This window comes from Gopherus evgoodei, chromosome 13, assembly GCF_007399415.2.
Source record: "Gopherus evgoodei ecotype Sinaloan lineage chromosome 13, rGopEvg1_v1.p, whole genome shotgun sequence".
Classification (NCBI taxonomy): domain Eukaryota; kingdom Metazoa; phylum Chordata; order Testudines; family Testudinidae; genus Gopherus; species Gopherus evgoodei.
This window is the reverse complement of record NC_044334.1, coordinates 24,406,598-24,423,613: the sequence shown is the minus strand read 5'-3', so window position 1 is coordinate 24,423,613 and position 17,016 is coordinate 24,406,598. Positions and strand designations below refer to the sequence as shown.

Here is a 17,016-nt window from a genome sequence, read left to right as displayed (position 1 = left end):
CCTGACCTAACCCAGGTATGTATTGTATCTGAACTGGCACGTCCATATTTATCCTCTGAAAGTCCTACCTCTCAGGGTAGTCGTCATCCCATAATTAGCTAATGAGCACTCAGGAATTTTCAGGATGGTGTTTCCTTGAGTGAGATCATTCAGCACAGGCACCATGCGTGGCTTCAACCCAGAAGCAAGGTAGCCTGAAAGTAGCAGAAGCGCTCCAAGCTTAGTCATTTCCCCTTCACCTTTCACTGGATAATTTATTCTGGCCTAGAACCTGGCAGCAGCAGTCATGTGAATTCTGGCCATCACGTGGGTCAGGGGAAGTGGAGAAGGCGACTCAGTTGACACGCTCCAAAGTCTCTTGAGACCAGAGAGGACGAGACAGCTGGCCGCAGAACCCATCGCGTGACATCTTCCAAGGTCCCAACTCCCAGTCAATAACATACAAACTGATCTCAAGTGAGGCAGTGCTGCAGAGAGCTGCTGATCCAAGGGGAGCAGAGATTGTGATGGGGGGTAAAACATGGGGAGCGTAAATAGAGGGGGAAGGAAGCGAGCGTGAACAATACACATGGCTACACAGCTTGCTCCATATGTGCTGGGATCTCATGGGCCCCAAGTGTCTCAGAAGTATCTGCAGAGAGAGGTGGCTTGGGACCGGTATGCAGCACTATTGAAATTCTCAGGCTTCTTATTGTGCCAATTAATCACCTGGGCCGTGTCTTCTACTGTGACTGCAAGCTCTTCAGGGCAGGGAGTGGCTGGTAGGTTTAGGCTCAGCCCTGCAAGGTGCAGAGTGCCTTCAGTTCCTGCTTATTTCAGTGGGAGCTGAGAGCAGGAAGGTGCTAGTCCCCTTAAGGGATTGGGTCCCTTGGGCCAGCACCTTTGAAAAAAAAATCAGGCCTTGGGTCTGTAAAGCATAGTGCCAATTCCAGCCCCCTGCCAGGGATCTTTTCATGGTACATGTGTTAGCTGTTCACTCACTCGGTGCTCAAGGGATATTGGCTGAAACAGCAGGTTTCAAATATCAAGCCACCCTGAAACAAATCCAAATACCAGCTGGGTTAACTGAGCCCTTTATCCTACAAAGGCAGATGCGCTGCGCTCCAAGCAGTTTATGGAGGAGGGGATCCTCTCAGAAGAGATCTTAAGAAACAAATTCTTGTCTTCTCTTTGTAGGTACCAAAGCTCCCAGGGAACTTTGGACAAGAGCAAGGGAGGGATGATAGCACCTTTGACATTATTATTATTTGCATTGCAGCAGTTCCCACGAAGGCCAGGGGCTCCCTTGTGCTAGGTGATGTACCCAGAATGGAAGAGAATCTCTGCCCCAAACAAAAACAAACATATAAGTAGCTGTTGAGAAGCTGAACGTTTTTTCCTCTCTCCACACTGTCGCACAGCGTGGTGTTCTGGGTGGCTATAGTCCATTGTCCATCCCACAGGTGGCTGATTCTCGGGGTTCTTAGCTCCATCGTTTGTGAAGCTTTTGGCATGAGACGTGCCAACAGGAAATGCAAACCACTTTCCCCTTGTTTATTTTTGTGATCTATTTGCAGAGAAGAAAGGATTCCCACACAGCAATTGCTCTAGTGCAAGGGGGTGTGATGTTTTATTATTGCCATCGTGCATATTTTATCTGAGCGCTCGGTGTGCTTCACTCTTCTCTGGGGCGCTGCAAGGAAGCGTGGAACCTATTTCAATGTCCTGCCTCGGCCGCAAATCAGAAAGTGAAGATGTCCTCAATATACAACCCTCTCCCAAAACCAGTGGCAAAAGGTCTGGCTCCAATTACTGGAGTCCACAGGGGGGAATGGAAAATGGTTACACAAGAGCAATACAAAAATAGGGAAACCGAATCCGCTGAGCAATGGGAGGTCATTTAATAGGAGATGCCTGTGACTGTGTGTACTACCACTGGAAAATACCCCAGCTCCAGCTCAGGTCACCTCTGTGGCTCTATTTATACTGATGTAATTAGCAATGCCATATTCAGGTAGCACAACTCAAGGGAAAGCTCACACAGGGAGAGCCCATTCTGTTTGGTCCCTGCATATGGACTTGTACACACTGGATTTGAAAATAAAGTTGGTAATTAAAATCTGCACTCAGAAGCTTCCTGCCGGGAAGTGACAGACACAATACCAGAGGCCAGGGGCACAGCTTGTCTATCAGGTTCCCTTCTGCATTAAATAGCTTGTTCAAGTCAGAAGTGGATCTGCACCAAACTCTGGATCTGAACTTCCTGGCGTTTGGATTCTGAACACAGGTCAGACTTTCACAGTCAGCTCTGGCTAATCTAATCCATCCTGGCATTTACACTGGGCTCATCATAGCTAAACCAAGGTCTCCAGGCAACCCTATACTTGGTGAGGTAAAAAAAAAATCAGCTAATTAGAGGAAGAAACTCAAGCTGTGAAAGTCAGAGCCAGCTCCAGTGGTGGATTCCCAACAGCTCCGAAGCTCAGAGCCTGGGGCAATTCAGGATTCCCTTTCCTTTAGTAGGGCACACGGCAGAGTTACAATAAAAGCTAAATCCAGAGAGAAATTAAAGCTCAGAGCGAGACTTACACTTACCAGTGCATTGAGCAAATCATCTTTTCTGCACCCTGCCCTTTGGCAGGTCCAGCCCCATCATGTCTCTCTCCACCGCAGTGCCCCGTTCTGTTTTCCTTCTTCCTTTCCTGGGCTGTGTTCTCTTCCCCCATGCCAGGACATCCTCCTCCTGCAGCACATACTCTGGGAATAGCCTCATGGAGAGCCACAGACAGCGACTTCGGGCAAAATGGATCTCCTCCTTTCAGAGCCATGGGATCCCATCTAGCCTGAACTTGCCCCCGCCAACACTGGGTGTCCATCGGGGTACCCCAGTGGCAAAGAGCGTGTGGCCTGATCCAGAGGAGGTGGTGAGAGGAGGCAGGGTGGAGATGGGAACGGGGAAAGAGGAGAAAGGTGGTGGCACTGGAGGTGCAGAATGCAGGACAGCTGGGAGTGGGAGAGGAGGAAAGGGGAGACAGGAAGGGTGGAGTTGCAGAACGGAGGGGCTGGTAGGAATGGGGCAAGCAGAAGGATGGCAGAGGCGCTCAGGAGGGATGGGGTGAAGTGGAAGAGGAAGCGGAAAAGCAGGGTGAGTGAGGCAGCAATAGCAGATTGGAATGGAGGACGGGGCTAGTGCAAAGGTGGGCAAACTACGGCCCATGGGCCACATCTGGCCCACAGGACTGTCCTGCCGGGCCATTGAGCTCCCGGCCGAGGAGGCTAGCCCCCAGCCCCTCCCCCGCAGCCTCAGAGCTCCTGAGGGGCAGCGCGGCAGTGAGGCTGGCTCCGGCTGTTAGTCCTGCTGCTCTGAACGGCATGGTAAGGGCCGATGGGCAGCAGGTCCTGGAGGGCTGTCAAGGCACAGGGAGCAGGGGGCAGTTGGATGGGGCAGAGGTTCTGGGGGGAGCCATCAGGGGACAGGGAACGGGGGGTTGGATAGGCGTGGGACTCCTGGGGAGCCTGTCAGAGGGCAGGGATGTGGATAGGGAGCGGGGCAGTCAGGGGACAGGGGGGTTGGATAGGGGATGAGGTCCCGGAGTGGGTGGTTAGGGGTGGGAGGTCCCAGGAAGGGAAGTCAGGGGACAGGGAGCAGGGGGGGTTGGATGCATTGGGAATTCTGAGGGGGGCAGTCAGAGGACAGGAAGTGGGAAGGGACAGATAGGGGTGGGGGCCAGGCTGTTTGGCAAGGCACAGCCTTCCCTGCCTGACCCTCCATAAAGTTTTGCACGCTGATGTGGCCCTCAGGACAAAAAATTCGCCCACCCCTGGGCTAGCGACTGGCAAAAGCAGCTTCTTCCCTTTTCCTGAGGCAGGTGGGGAGAATGGGCCCAGGGCCCAGAGGAGCCTGTGAAGGGGCAATATAAGGTGTGGGGGGATGCACATTGTGGGGAGCCAGCCTGAGCAGCGTACTCCATTGTCCAATAGCAGCCGCTATCTGTGCTTGATTGGCTAGATTCAGCATTAGCTGACGCGCCAGCCATTTTCCATGAAGCGGGACCAGATCTGTTCCACTTCAAAGACATTCTGAGCAACAGTCCTGTTAGGTTGGTGGCCACTTCAATACCCTGATCAGCCAGTAAGTTGCCTGCCCTCTGATCTGGGCTTGGGCTCTTTGCTGGCCCTCCGCTTCTCCCCCTGGCTTTGCTAATCCATCAGCTGAGCAGGTCCTGGGGCATGGGAATAGCACGTACTCAGCTAGGGCAAGCACTGGGGTATTAAACATACTGTACAACTGCTCCGCCAATGAGTGAAAGAACACAACCCGTACCCCCACAAGCGTTTGGCTTCACAACGGTGTTGCCCTGATATCACATCCTCATAGTGAGGGGCCCTGGCTTCTGCCTTTCACTGAGGAGCTGGAGGAGAGAAGGAAATGCTTTAAACAACTGCCTGCACCTCTCCAATCCGTCCCTCCACAAAATAATGGGATTGGGCAAGGGAATCCCAGCTCCTTGCAAGGCAATATGGGGGGACACACTCAAGGGTGAGAAGCCAACAGCATCGCACTGTAGAATCTAATACTTCTGTATAAGGATTGTCCTGGGTGCGAGGGTTTCACACAGCTTTAGTAATAAGTTAAAAAGAGGTGATGCGGGAAGGCTAGAGCACAGGGCTGGGAGTCAAGAGACCCAGGTCCTAATCCCAGCTGGGATCCTGACTCATTGTGTGACCTGGTAGCAGGTGAGAGGAGCACTTTTGTGAAGCACTTTGAGATGTGTGGCTGGAAAAAACTGTAATTAAACACAAACAAGAAGAGTTCTCATGGCCTGGCCCAGCCACGGCACATGCTGGAAACACCCAGTGAGAGAGTCCAAGGGCAATAAACGAAAGCTGGAGCAGGAGACTCTGATGGCTCCACTTACAGGCTATATAGAGGATCAATGTGAGAGAGATCAGGGTGGAAAGTAGCAAGTGGTGTAAATGTACCAGGCTGCATTCATTTCTGGGGTAACAATGGAGTCACCCTAGGACACGTTTGGCCCAAGATGTAGATAAGGGAAAGATGAAAAGAGCCTGCAATGCAGGACAAGGCTGGAACTCCACTGAGCGGTCCTGAGGGCGCCATAATCCAAGTCTCACAAGTTTCTGGAGGCTAAAGTCAATATGGAATTTCCTTCAGCACTCCAGCAGCGAGTTTATTTCCAATACCATAGAAAGCACAGGAGATCTGAGAAAGGAAACAAGTTACAATGGCAAAACAATGCCGCCATTGTCGAATGCCGCTGTAATCACAGCTCCTGCTAGGGCAGCAACACAGCAATTATCGTATCAAGGAAGAGCAGCACTAACAGGATCCTCCAGAGTCAACCCAAGGCTAATAAATACAATGCACGCTGACGTTCCCATGCTAATAACATCCCGGCATTGTTTCAAAGAGAGCGAGTGCCCAGGGGCTTTGGATGATGCTGTGTCTCCTTGAGTCCTTTATCCGGTGCAGCTACTTTTCTTCAACCACGTATTTCCCAAGTTTAGAACCTTCGGAGACAGGTACGTTTTTACCCCCTGTCGTCGACAGAGGAGGAAACCGGGGCAGGAGAAATTTGGGTCCTTGCCCACAGCCACAGAAGGACTTAGTGTCGGAAGGGAGATTAGAACTCCTGCTTTCCCACAGCTAGCCTCCAGTGCTCCCTTATCACTTTATCAAGCAGATTCACCAACCTCCCAGAAGCCCCCGGTCCCCCGGGAACAGCTTTTAAAGAGTGTACTTGTATTTCCTCTTCAGTCTAACACCAGAGGGCCTGCAGTGGGGTGTGTGAGCGCAGCAGATAACCCAGATTCACCAGGTGGCACTGGTTCCATCGCAGAAATTAAAGAGCAAAATCCCTCTGACCTACCATTCCTACTGGGAAATCACACCCAGGCTGCGACCTGGGACCCACTGTGCAGGTTTACATTGTGCTCCCATTTATCCTGCTGCCAAGTCTCCATGTCAGCACTGCCAGCTTCAGAAGAGCCAAAGGGGCAGCAGAGCTAAGAGTAGAATTTGGCTCATTGTATGACACAGGAGTAGGACTAATGTCCCGGGGAGGGTGTTAATACCATGGTCTCCATCCCTGTGCTCACGCTTGCTGACTCAGATTTTTTAAGTCCAGGTCAACAAAGCACTTAAGCATACATGCTGAATCTTAACGAAAACCAGGGTACTTCAGCACATGCTCTAGTGCTCTGGGGGCCCAGTCAGCTCCAAACATTCAGTTGCTTCTGACCCAGAAGAAAGGACAGTATAAACCAGGAGAATGAGGCTTGCAGGGTCCATCACATCGGACCTCAGAGATAAGCACCCAGCCTTGGATAGTGTGGAGAGGTATGGGGGAGAAAAAAATCACTGCTACCCAACAGGTGCTTTGCATTGCTGGAGTGGCACAAAGCAGACAGTGTGTCATGTATGTAGAAAAAACCCCTAAATAAAAATCAGAGCTTGCTCAAGTGCACAGACACTTACTCTGTTAGACACAAGCCAGGAAATCACTGAGTCCTCACCTGGCCCTGACAACCTCTGAGTTTGCCCTCTCCATGGCCACCTTCTAGCACACACTCCCCATGCCCTCTGTAACGCCCCTCCGTCCCCCTAGCTCCCTCCTCCCCGTTCAACCTCCTAACCCCGCGCTACACGTCTGCTCACCCAGCCTGCGCTGCCGCACGCGGTGCAGGGAGAATCAAAGGGAGGGATGTTGGAGGAAGAGGGTCTGAGCTGGGGAACCTTGATGGGAGGACAAGAGCCCTGCAGGCCACCGGGGGCAGTGGGAGCCCAGAGTCTCCACACCAAGGCTCTCCTAGCAGCCCACGGCAGCAGCGCCATGCACAGTCCCCGGCTCGGCTGCTGCCTCAGCACAGACACCTGGCTACCCTGGAGCTGCTGGCTGGTGTACGGATGCCACAATGCAAAGCCACCGGGCTCCCCACTATGCTCCTGGCCCCCTGCACAGCCATAGCTCCTCACACCCCATTGCCATCCATCAAGCCTCAGAGTCCCTGGCCCCTCCCACCGCTGCCTCCTCAAGGTCCTACACACGCTGCCTGCCCCCTCCCTGTGCCCTCTCATCCCCCAAGCAAGAGCCATGTCCTCCGGGCCTCAGCAGCCTGCTAGGCAGGGAAGCAGTGCTGGGAAATAGCTGTCAGGTAGCCTGGGCATGACTGTGTGGTTACCCCGAATCAGGGGTGTAACTGTGAGGGAGTGAGAAGACTCACTACCCCCTAGGGGCTGGGTAGGGCACAGCCCCCCCACCGCTGATCACTCCATCCCATAGCGGCCCACCTCCTTTCATGAAGGACTGGGTCACATTTTAGTCCAATCCCTTCTGGGGTAACAGAAAATCCAACAAAAACAAATCATCGTCCCATGTAAAAGGTCTTTGGCTCTTAGCTCTGAGCCCAGTGGTCTGTGCACCCTTCTCTCCAGTAGCCTAGGTCATCTCCTCAGGGGCTTCATACCACCTTGCCACTGGCTGGTATGGGAAATCAGGCCCTCCCTCTACACTGAGCTCCAGGCCAGAGACCCTATAATCAGTGATCAAGGCCTGCTCCATCGGACCTCTCTCTGGTGCCTCCCACAACCTCTCTGTGGGCCAGAGCTCCCCTCTGGACTCCCCCAACAAAACCCCAAAGTAAGGGTACAAACGTAACCCCCCTTCTGCTCTCCTCAGCCTTGACCTTTCACCCCTTTCCGTTCCTTGTTGTACACCTACCAGGGGTCCCTGAAGTCAGTCTCCTGCCATTACACCAGGGTCCACCACCAGAGCCTGCTCCACCCCTCCCATGGCTTCCATCAACTGGAGAGCTCATCACCCTCTCCCTGCAGCTCCCTGGTGGGCCAGACTTCCCTTCTTTATAGTCCTCATCCAGCTCTTTCCCCAGCTGGGCTTTCTCTTTCATTAAGCCTGGCCCACCCTGCAGGTGCAGCCAGGCAGCATAACTGGCCTCTCAACACCACAGTAACCCCTTCCTTTCCTTTGTGGGGGCCACCTGGTGCGTGTGTGTATGTATGTACCCCTGTGTCTGGGCATACATATAGGTCTATGTACTCTGGAGTGTGCAAGGAATGGGATGGCTTACCAAAAGGAACCCACTGGAAGCTGAGAAACACAGGGGGAAATTTCAAAAATTCAGCATTCAAAACTATTGCCGCCGCAAAAGCTAACAAATATTTCACTAAGATGGTATCTGGTACGTTCAACTCTCCTAAAAACAAGTTATTATGCCAAATATGCAGTCTACATTTAATCTTCAAAACACACAGAGAGATTTTTGTACCTGTTTTAACGAAAAATCTAAACACACCCTTAATTATGTCATTGCTACCAACACATTTATACTGACACCTGGGCACAGAGTCAAACACAGCAGCCTTAGATCTGAATCCCTGTGTCAGATTAGCTTGGCGGTCTTCATAGTTCTCGGTGTGCTTCTGAAATAACAGCACAACTGGGCACTTCTGGAGACATTTTGCTGCAGACCAGTAACAAAATCTTGGTAAATACTGAGAAGTCTAAAGGTGCCTTTGGCTTTTGATATTTTGTCCCCACCCTGCGTTCCATCAGTCTATTTCCTGGGACAATGCAGTACAATATGAATGTTTCGCAACTTGGATATATACACCTATAGAGGGGGAAGCTACATATAATCACCTTCACTCACTTGCAAATGCTCTTGGTAAGGTTGCTTTAGGGAGACATGGCATGTTTATCTACGGATCTGTGCTGGTTTCTCACTACATGCAGGACCCCAGGAGATGTCAGCATCTCATGCACAGATCTCAGCATGCGCTGAAGGATGTTGCTGTGATTTCAGTTCGATATTCTCTAGCTCTCTGCCTGGAATGCTGGACTCACTGGGTCTATTCCTAATATCAATGACACCTATGTAAATTGGGGGGTAACTGTACTCTACAGACTTCAATGGGGCTAGCTCGAGATTTCTATGTGAGTAACCGGGAGCAGAATTTGGCTTGCACTCTCCTGTTCGTGTTCTTGTGGTGCTGTAAAAACACGCAGACTGGTTCTTGTTGCTTGGTCAAGCCGAGGCCGTGGGTGGTTCTGTGATCAGTAGCAAAGGAGCCAAGCAGGGTTCGATATGTGACATGTTTTCAGTAGATGCCGTTTTGAAGAAAATCTTCTCCTTAAGATACAAGACCTCGAGAGCTAAGAAGCTCAGGTTCTGGCTGCAGCAGCACACACGTCTCCCCTCAGACCATTTCAGTGCAATCTAGAGTGAAAAGCCGACACGTGAAAAGGAAAACAAAACACAAAGACAGAGCCCAATGGCATGAGAGACCTGTTGTGCCCTACAAGTGCCAGCCCAGTGGGAGTGCCAATGGGCACTATTGCCTTCCTTCCTTCCTTCCTTCCTTCCAGGGGTTACCCTCTGTGGGCAGGCAGAGCCCTGGGAACCAAGAGCCGTGATTGTGGCTGACCCCTGTGAGGGACGCAAGAGGAAGGATCCTGACATCGTCCCACTGCTTACATCCACCTCTGCCTGGCCCACAGCGTAAGCTCCATCTACTCCAGTGGTGTTCGACCTCTCAGGAGCTGGAGCCTGACGCTGCATTTCCCAGCAGGCTCCACAGCCAGTTAGGCACCCAAATGAGTGGCCAGCTGATTGTCAACGGCGCTCAGGGTGCCCGTTGTGAAAATCTGAGTGTAACTGTCACAGTGCCGAGCTCTGTATAAATCTGCCCCCAAGTGCGGGGGCTGCGGATTGGAACAATCTGGGCCCCGGTTCTCTAAATCCTTCATCTCAGCTCAATAGCCCAAGCCCATCTGGGTATCAGAACGCAGGGCTCGGGGCCCAGCATTGAAACCTGGGAATACAGGCCATCGTTCTCAGAAGTGGGTATCTAAAATTTGAGATTTAAACCCTGAAAAATTGGCCTGACATTCTTCTGTCCTCAGGGATGGGCCAGGCATTTTTATGGCAGAGCTGCTGGGGAGCAAAAGATAAAGCAGCTACAGGCTTCTTCACCATATGTGAACTGAGGAATGACCCCACAGAGACTGGATTCCTACACTTACCACCCCTTCCCTCCTGCTTCTTGGATGACTATACCCCCTATAGCATGCACCTGAGTGAGAGCCAGTGGTTGGGAATACCATACCAGCACTCCCAAAACACCAGGGAGCTGCTGAGGTGTGTAGAACCCCTGCGGGCAGCATGCATGAGACAGGGGCACATTCATCTTGGGCACATTTTGCTACTTTGGAAATTCAGCGTCCCTCTCTTGCATAGAGGCCTCCTGCACTTTAATCTCAGCTCTGTCACTCACGTGCTGTGTGACCTTGGGTTACTCACTTCACCCCTGTGACTCACTTTCCCAGCCCTGAAATGAGACTAAATACCTCCTCAGGTGTGTGGGTTTAACGGCCCTCCAAGGCTTTCGGGATGAGAAGTACTAGGGGGCAGCAAGTGCTGAGCATTCATGGGTAATTAGCGGCGAGAGGCAAATGTTTTACCTTCACTGGGGCTCCAGTGACGAGCACAGAAAGGGCTGTGATTTTCGTATAAATTGCATACTGCAAGGTTAATGACCCAGATCAGCGCCACCGGTTCAGGGCAAACGTAGCAGTTGAAGCCAGCACTGCTTTCTCAATGGGCTATTTTGCAGAGTTATGTTGGCCCTGCAGTAAAACAGCTTGAGAGAAGCAAACAAACTGGGCAGAAGATGCTTGGAGATGCAGTTACCCAGTAATGATGCCAGGCCATGATGAACTGCACCCCAGAAGATGCTACAATTCAGAGGGAAACACTCCCCAGCAGAGCTGGTAGCATTTCTCCCCCACTCATCCTTTTTCCCCTGCTCTCACCTTCTCCCATTCATCCTCACTCTCCCTGACTAGCAATGGTGCACCAGGGTTCAGCTGTGATGCATTCGGTAGCTGCATTCTCCAATACATATGGGCACCCCGAATTCTATAATTGCGAGAAACAATAGAATTTGTCTGAGTAACCGGCCCATAATTTTCATGACTCTGGCATCTTTGGCTGTGGTCTTTCCTGCTGCTCCTGTCTAAATGTTCGCAATGAATTATTGTTGGCTTTGTCTAACACCAAACAGCTGATTCTCTGGAGGTTTGAGAGAAGGGCAGGCATGTTATTCCTTTCTTTACACCGGATGCCTTGCAAGGCTGGGGAGGGGGAGCACTTTACTCAGTTCACACAGTGCTGGGGTTCAAGATTCCCAGAAACCCACTGCCAAGAGGGGACAACTGCTGGTGGATGACCCCAACTTTAACAGGAGACTAAGAGGACACCGGATGTTCTGCTTGCACTGATCATTGTTCTGCCTTGTCTTTTTAGAGCATCAGTAGAACAGTAGAAGGTGCATTTTAGAGAACACAGGCAGCTGTTAGACACTCTGGGCCATGCTAGATATTCTTTGGTGTTAAGGCAAGCAGGCACCATTAGGGATGAGCATGGGATCAAAAAACAAAAAATTAGATCTAGCGATTGTTGCTGGTGGAGGCAACTCAGTTAATCTACAAAAAGCAAGGTGAGGAGCTCAACTTTAATTTGGCTTTTCCACAAAGCATGAGGGCTGTCCAGAGAGGCTTCAGGCATGCGATACCTTGGGGTGCCCCATTGTCTCTTTCCTCCATCCCTCACCTGTATACTCAGGAACACAGCAAGATTTGAGCAGAGTCTCCAGGAGAAATGGGCCCACGTCACAACATTCTGGATCCAGACTTTGAATTCTGCAACATTTGGGGGATGTTTAGATATTGGGTCTTTGGATTGGCCTATTATAGCAACAGGAGCAAGGTACAAATTTTAGCTCCAGGATCAGATTCCAAAGCTCAGGGTAGGGTTAGGATATGGGAGAGTTAGTCCATAGTTTGTTATTAAAAGCATCTCTCTCTGGAAGCAGCTGGTACTGGCCATTAGAGACAGGGTTTGGCAACAGATGGCTCTCTGCTCTGATCCATTATGGTGATTCCTGTGCTCCTATCACAAGTCTGGGTGTTGGGAGCTGGGGTTTCAGTTCAGGGTCATCTCTCTGTAGAAGTAAGGGCAGCAAGTGCTCAACTCTGCGGAGTTTGTGCAACTCTCATCTTTCAGCACAATCCCGCATGCTGATTTTCAAGGGAGGGCTGTTTCCCATGGTCATAAGTGGAAGTGCAATCCAGAGCCTTATACTGGAGGGACCTTTAGGGCAGCAAAGATCCTTAGACTCGATTGAACACAGAATCTACGCTGTATAGTGTGTCAGAGGTGCAAAAAATGCCACAAGTTTTATGCTGATGATAGTAACTGATTTGACAGCCTATAGGTCAGGGGAGCACCTGGAGTAAGGATAGAAAGGGAACAGAATTCCCATGGCCCACTCAGTCCTTAGCCGCCTTGTTGTGACTGATCACCAGTGTATTGGTTGTGTGTGCACATGTGAGAGAGAGGCGTGTTGGGTATTCACTGACAAACAGCCCTGTGAACCCCACTCTCATTGCCACATAGGCAGGGTGACAGGGCAGCCCTGGAAGAGTGCAGGCTTAACTGAAGCTAATTCACCCATTCCTGTTGGGGATTGCTGACACTTGGGTGGCAATTGCTGGGCTAATGGGGCAATTGGCTCAGTGAGTGGGACCAGGAAGCCGGAGATTGCACAGGGAAAGCCTGGGCTGAGGCATGAAGGCTGCATGGAAGACACCTCTGGCTGCAAGCCTGCAACGTGCTGTGTTATACTTTGTAAGTGAAGAATAAACACACCCATGGTGAAAGGGTGACAACCCAGCATGTGTTGGTGATTAAGAGACCAAGGAACAATGTGACTGTAGAGGTGCAGACTCACCCCTGCGGCACCTCCTGCTGATGATTTCTGGGAATTTAGCTTGTTCCAGCTCCGGAGTGCCCTCTGTAGGCCTGTGATCCGCCTGTCCTCTTGGCCCCCGTGTCCCTCCCGGGACCCGGTGCCCCTTTATCTGTGGTGCTACACACTGGCAGTAACACCCTCCCCCCAGTCTTAGGATCTCCCCTCCCAAGGGAGCTCCCACCCACTATCCCCACCTTTCCTCAGTATACGGCTACTACCAGTCACCATCTAGCTCCAGCGCCCTGGGGCAGACTGCAGTATCAGCCTATTCATCACCAGCAAGGTTGGGTTTGGATCTGCTGCCTTTGCCTATCCCTGGGCTGCCCTCTGCAACCCCCAGTACCTGTTGGCCTCCTGCTAGGCCACAGCCTGGGGCTTTCCAGGCTGGAGCTCCCCCAGCCCCTCTGATTTTCCCCAGCCCTGTGCCACTCAGGTACCCTGTCTCCAGCTCTCTGCTGCCAGGCCCATCTCCCTCTACAGGCAGAGGGACACTGCCTGGGCCTCTGGCTCACTGCCTCTTATAGGGGCTAACTAGGTCTGATTGGGGCATGGTCACAGCTGAGCCAGCTTTCCCCCAATCAGCCCAGGCTTCTTGCTCCAGCCCCAGCCCTCTCCTGGGCTGTTTTAAGCCCCACAGGGCTGGAGGGGGTTACCACACCGCTACAGTGGCACACTGGCGTTCCGTCCCAAGCAGCAAATAGCCAGCAGAAGGTAACAGCTTTGGGTCACCAGGAGCCTGGGCTACATTTGGTCCATTATCAGCACCCACCAGGAGATAGCACCCATCCCCCTCAGCACTGCTTATTACTTAAGGGCGCTAACATCCAGGGAAGATTTACCTATGTCGGGAAATAGCTCAGCACAGCAAGGGCATCTCCTATCTGGGTCTCTAAAGCACTGTGCACATTTAGGCTGAGATTTCCAAGGTATCTACAGGGTTTAGACACCCAATTCCTATTGAATTTCCAGGGGATGTAGGAACATTAATGTCCATAAGTCCCTTTCAAAAGCCCCCTGCCCAGTGCGCTGCACACAAAATGGAACAAGAGGCATAATCTTGATGGTCTTGCTCCGTCCAACTGATTGTCAGTATTGCCGAGACAGGAGCTTAGCGCAGGCCCTCTCAGGGATCCTATGGCATTCCTGTTGTCATGGTATAAACCCCCACTCTGAACCTTAGTGTCCAAAAGTTGGGGTACCAGCATGAATTCCTCTAAGCTCAATTACCAGCTTAGTACTTGTAGTGCTGCCACCAACCAGGAATTCCAGTGCCTGGTGCACTCTGGTACCCACAAAACCTTGCCCGGGGACCCCAAGACCCAGACCCTCTGGATCTTAACACAAGGAAAGTAAACCCTTTCCCTCACCGTTGCCTCTCCCAGGCTTCTCCTCCCTGGGTTACCCTGGAAGATTACTGTGATTCAAACTCCTTGAATCTTAAAACAGAGAGGAAAATACACCTTCCCCCCTCCTTCTCTCTCCCCCTCCCAGACTCACCCTGAGAGAGAAAGTAATCCTAACACAGAGAGAAAATAACCTCTCTCTCCCCCTTCCCTCCTTTCTCCCTACCAATTCCCTGGTGAATCCAGACCCCGTCCCCTGGGATCTCACACCAGAAAAAAAACAACAATCAGGTTCTTAAACAAGAAAAGCTTTTAATTAAAGAAAGAAAAAACAGTAAAAATGATCTTCGTAAATTTAAGATGGAATATGTTACAGGGTCTTTCAGCTACAGACACTGGGAATACCCTCCCAGCCTAAGTATACAAGTACAAAGTAAAATCCTTTCAGCCAAATACACATTTGAACTCCTTCCAGCCAAATACACATTTGCAAATAAAGAAAACAAACATAAGCCTAACTCACTTTATCTACCTACTACTCACTATTCTGGACATATAAGAGCCTGTATCAGAGAGATTGGAGAGAAACTTGGTTGCACGTCTGGTCACTCTCAGAACCCAGAGAGAACCATCACCAAACACTAACAGCACACACAGAAACGTCCCTCCCTCAAGATTTGAAAGTATCCTGTCCCCTGATTGGTCCTCTGGTCAGGTGGCAGCCAGGCTTACTGATCTTGTTAACCCTTTACAGGCAAAAGAGATATGAAGTACTTCTGTTCTATTAACTCTTACTTATCTGTTTATGACACCTGTGTTCGGTGTTAGGCCGAATTCTGAAGCCCTTGCTCCTAAGTGAGTTGGATGGTTGCTCAGCACTCTGTCTGGTTGCCTGAAGTACTGATTAATTGCACTGTATACTGCGAGGCATATGCACTGCTGCATGAGAAGGGCAACGAAGAGTTACCTGCAAAGGAAAAGTGTGCCCTGGCTAAAGCCCGGTTCTTAACACAGCACGCTGTGGGCATTCGTGCAGCAGTATGTGTGGTTGCCTGGCGTTCGTTTTGTGTGTGAGAGAGCCTGTGATTATGGCAGTACTGCAAAACAAGGGGTGTGTGTAGTGCATCAAGTTAGTGAGCTGGCTATCAAATCCTGGCGGAGGCAAGGCACGGTCAGGTTTGTTCTTTCCTTGATGTAGCTAGTCAAGGCAAATAGCATGTGTGGGGGTAGTGAGGTGACCTCAACTAGGTACAGGGAGGTAAAGTAAAAAGAATGAGGAGAACTTGTGGCATATTAGAGACTAACACATTTATTTAAGCATAAGTGGGTTTTAGCCCATGAAAGTTTATGCTTAAATAAATGTGTTAGTTTCTAAGGTGCCACGAGGATGACTCATTCTTTTTGCTGATACAGACTACCATGAAACCTGAGGGAAAGTAGTGTCTGTGCCTTGTCTCCACTAGGATTTTATCGGGTTCTTGCTACCTAGACTTAGCAGTGAAGTTCTAGCCTGAGATAGTTGTGCGGGGAAGGGGGTGTATCAGATACCGTAGAAGCACCACATGTGAATAAAAGCATCACAGGTGCCTAGCCAGAAGCTCTATACTCAGAAGAGATACAGACCAATACAATGATGTGATGCAATAGTTTTCAAAGTCTTTATTGGCATAAATAATTCATACATTGTTACCGCACCAAACACCGCACCAAAAACACAGGAACACATGACTAACCAGTTAGGCAGTTCACAGAGATTCGCACTCAGACAGCTGAAATTATAAATACTTTCTTAAAGTGTAGAAAACTTTATAAATGTTCCTGTACAAATTTACATCGGTGAGATCCAGCGTGCCTTTTTAATGAAGCTTTTTTCTTTTTGCACCAGAATCAAATTGTTCTCTTCCAGTGACGAGAATTTTGCAGCAACAACCACAACAAAATATACATATTTATAAAAACAAAAACAAAAAGAAAAGAGGGAAACAAAAAATTAAAACTCTTATCTCAGCTCATACTGCAACAGTCATAACTAACACACAGAAAACAAAGCCGGCCATCAAGTTCGGTTTAAAACTGTACAGGATTTAGAGTTTGTTATATATATATATGTATATATCTCTATACATACATATATAGATATGTATATATATTTATATATACTTTATGTACAGGAAAATGTAACAGTGTACTGTACAGAGAAAGGAAATAAGAAGGCTTTTGCAACTGACAAAATTTCCCCAAAGTCACTATTTGCAAAACAAACAAACAAAAGGAATAAAATCAAGCATGCCAAGTGCTTGTCACAGGTGTGGGCTTAAGCAGTGGCCACTGCAAGCAGATTGACACATACAGAGCATGGCTGAGGATCAGGCAATAGACACAGGGCTTTTGAGTTCAGTAGTGCTACCCAGAGCGCATGTATGCTCATTTTCCATCACAGCCAAAATGCACTAACCCAAGTGCTATCGTCCCTTGTCTTTCTCTCAGCAGTTAGCCCTCTGCTTTGAAACAGGTCATCGCTTTAACTGGGGCAGATTAAGAAACTGTGTGTTCCAGAGAGCAGATACTCTGGCATCTAAAAAAATACAAAGAAGAGAGCCAGACGGACTTCCAAATGCGTAAGGATCTAACGGGTGGTGCTCACCCCAGTCCAAAGAGCAGGACAGTCATTGCACCTCTTCAGTCTCACACAACCCCTCAAACGATATAGTCTTTGTGTGAGCTCTGCAGGGACTAGATTTCACTTGACATGAATCCAGGATTCATACACCAGGCATGTTGCAGGGGGCACTTTTTATTTGCTGGGGGACTAGATTTCCCACAGCAAGTAGCAGGTCCTTT

The 17,016-nt window shown here is 50.1% G+C and overlaps 1 long non-coding RNA gene across 1 annotated transcript; it reads right to left on the bottom strand.

Annotated features, from left to right (window-relative positions):
- Positions 1-3,167: 3,167 nt before the first annotated feature.
- Positions 3,168-7,835, bottom strand: LOC115660998. Its single transcript, XR_004002991.1, has 3 exons — positions 7,822-7,835; positions 7,660-7,663; positions 3,168-3,281 (listed from the first exon to the last, which is right to left on the bottom strand). It is a non-coding gene; the product is annotated as an uncharacterized LOC115660998 (long non-coding RNA).
- Between the last annotated feature and the right edge of the window lie 9,181 nt (positions 7,836-17,016).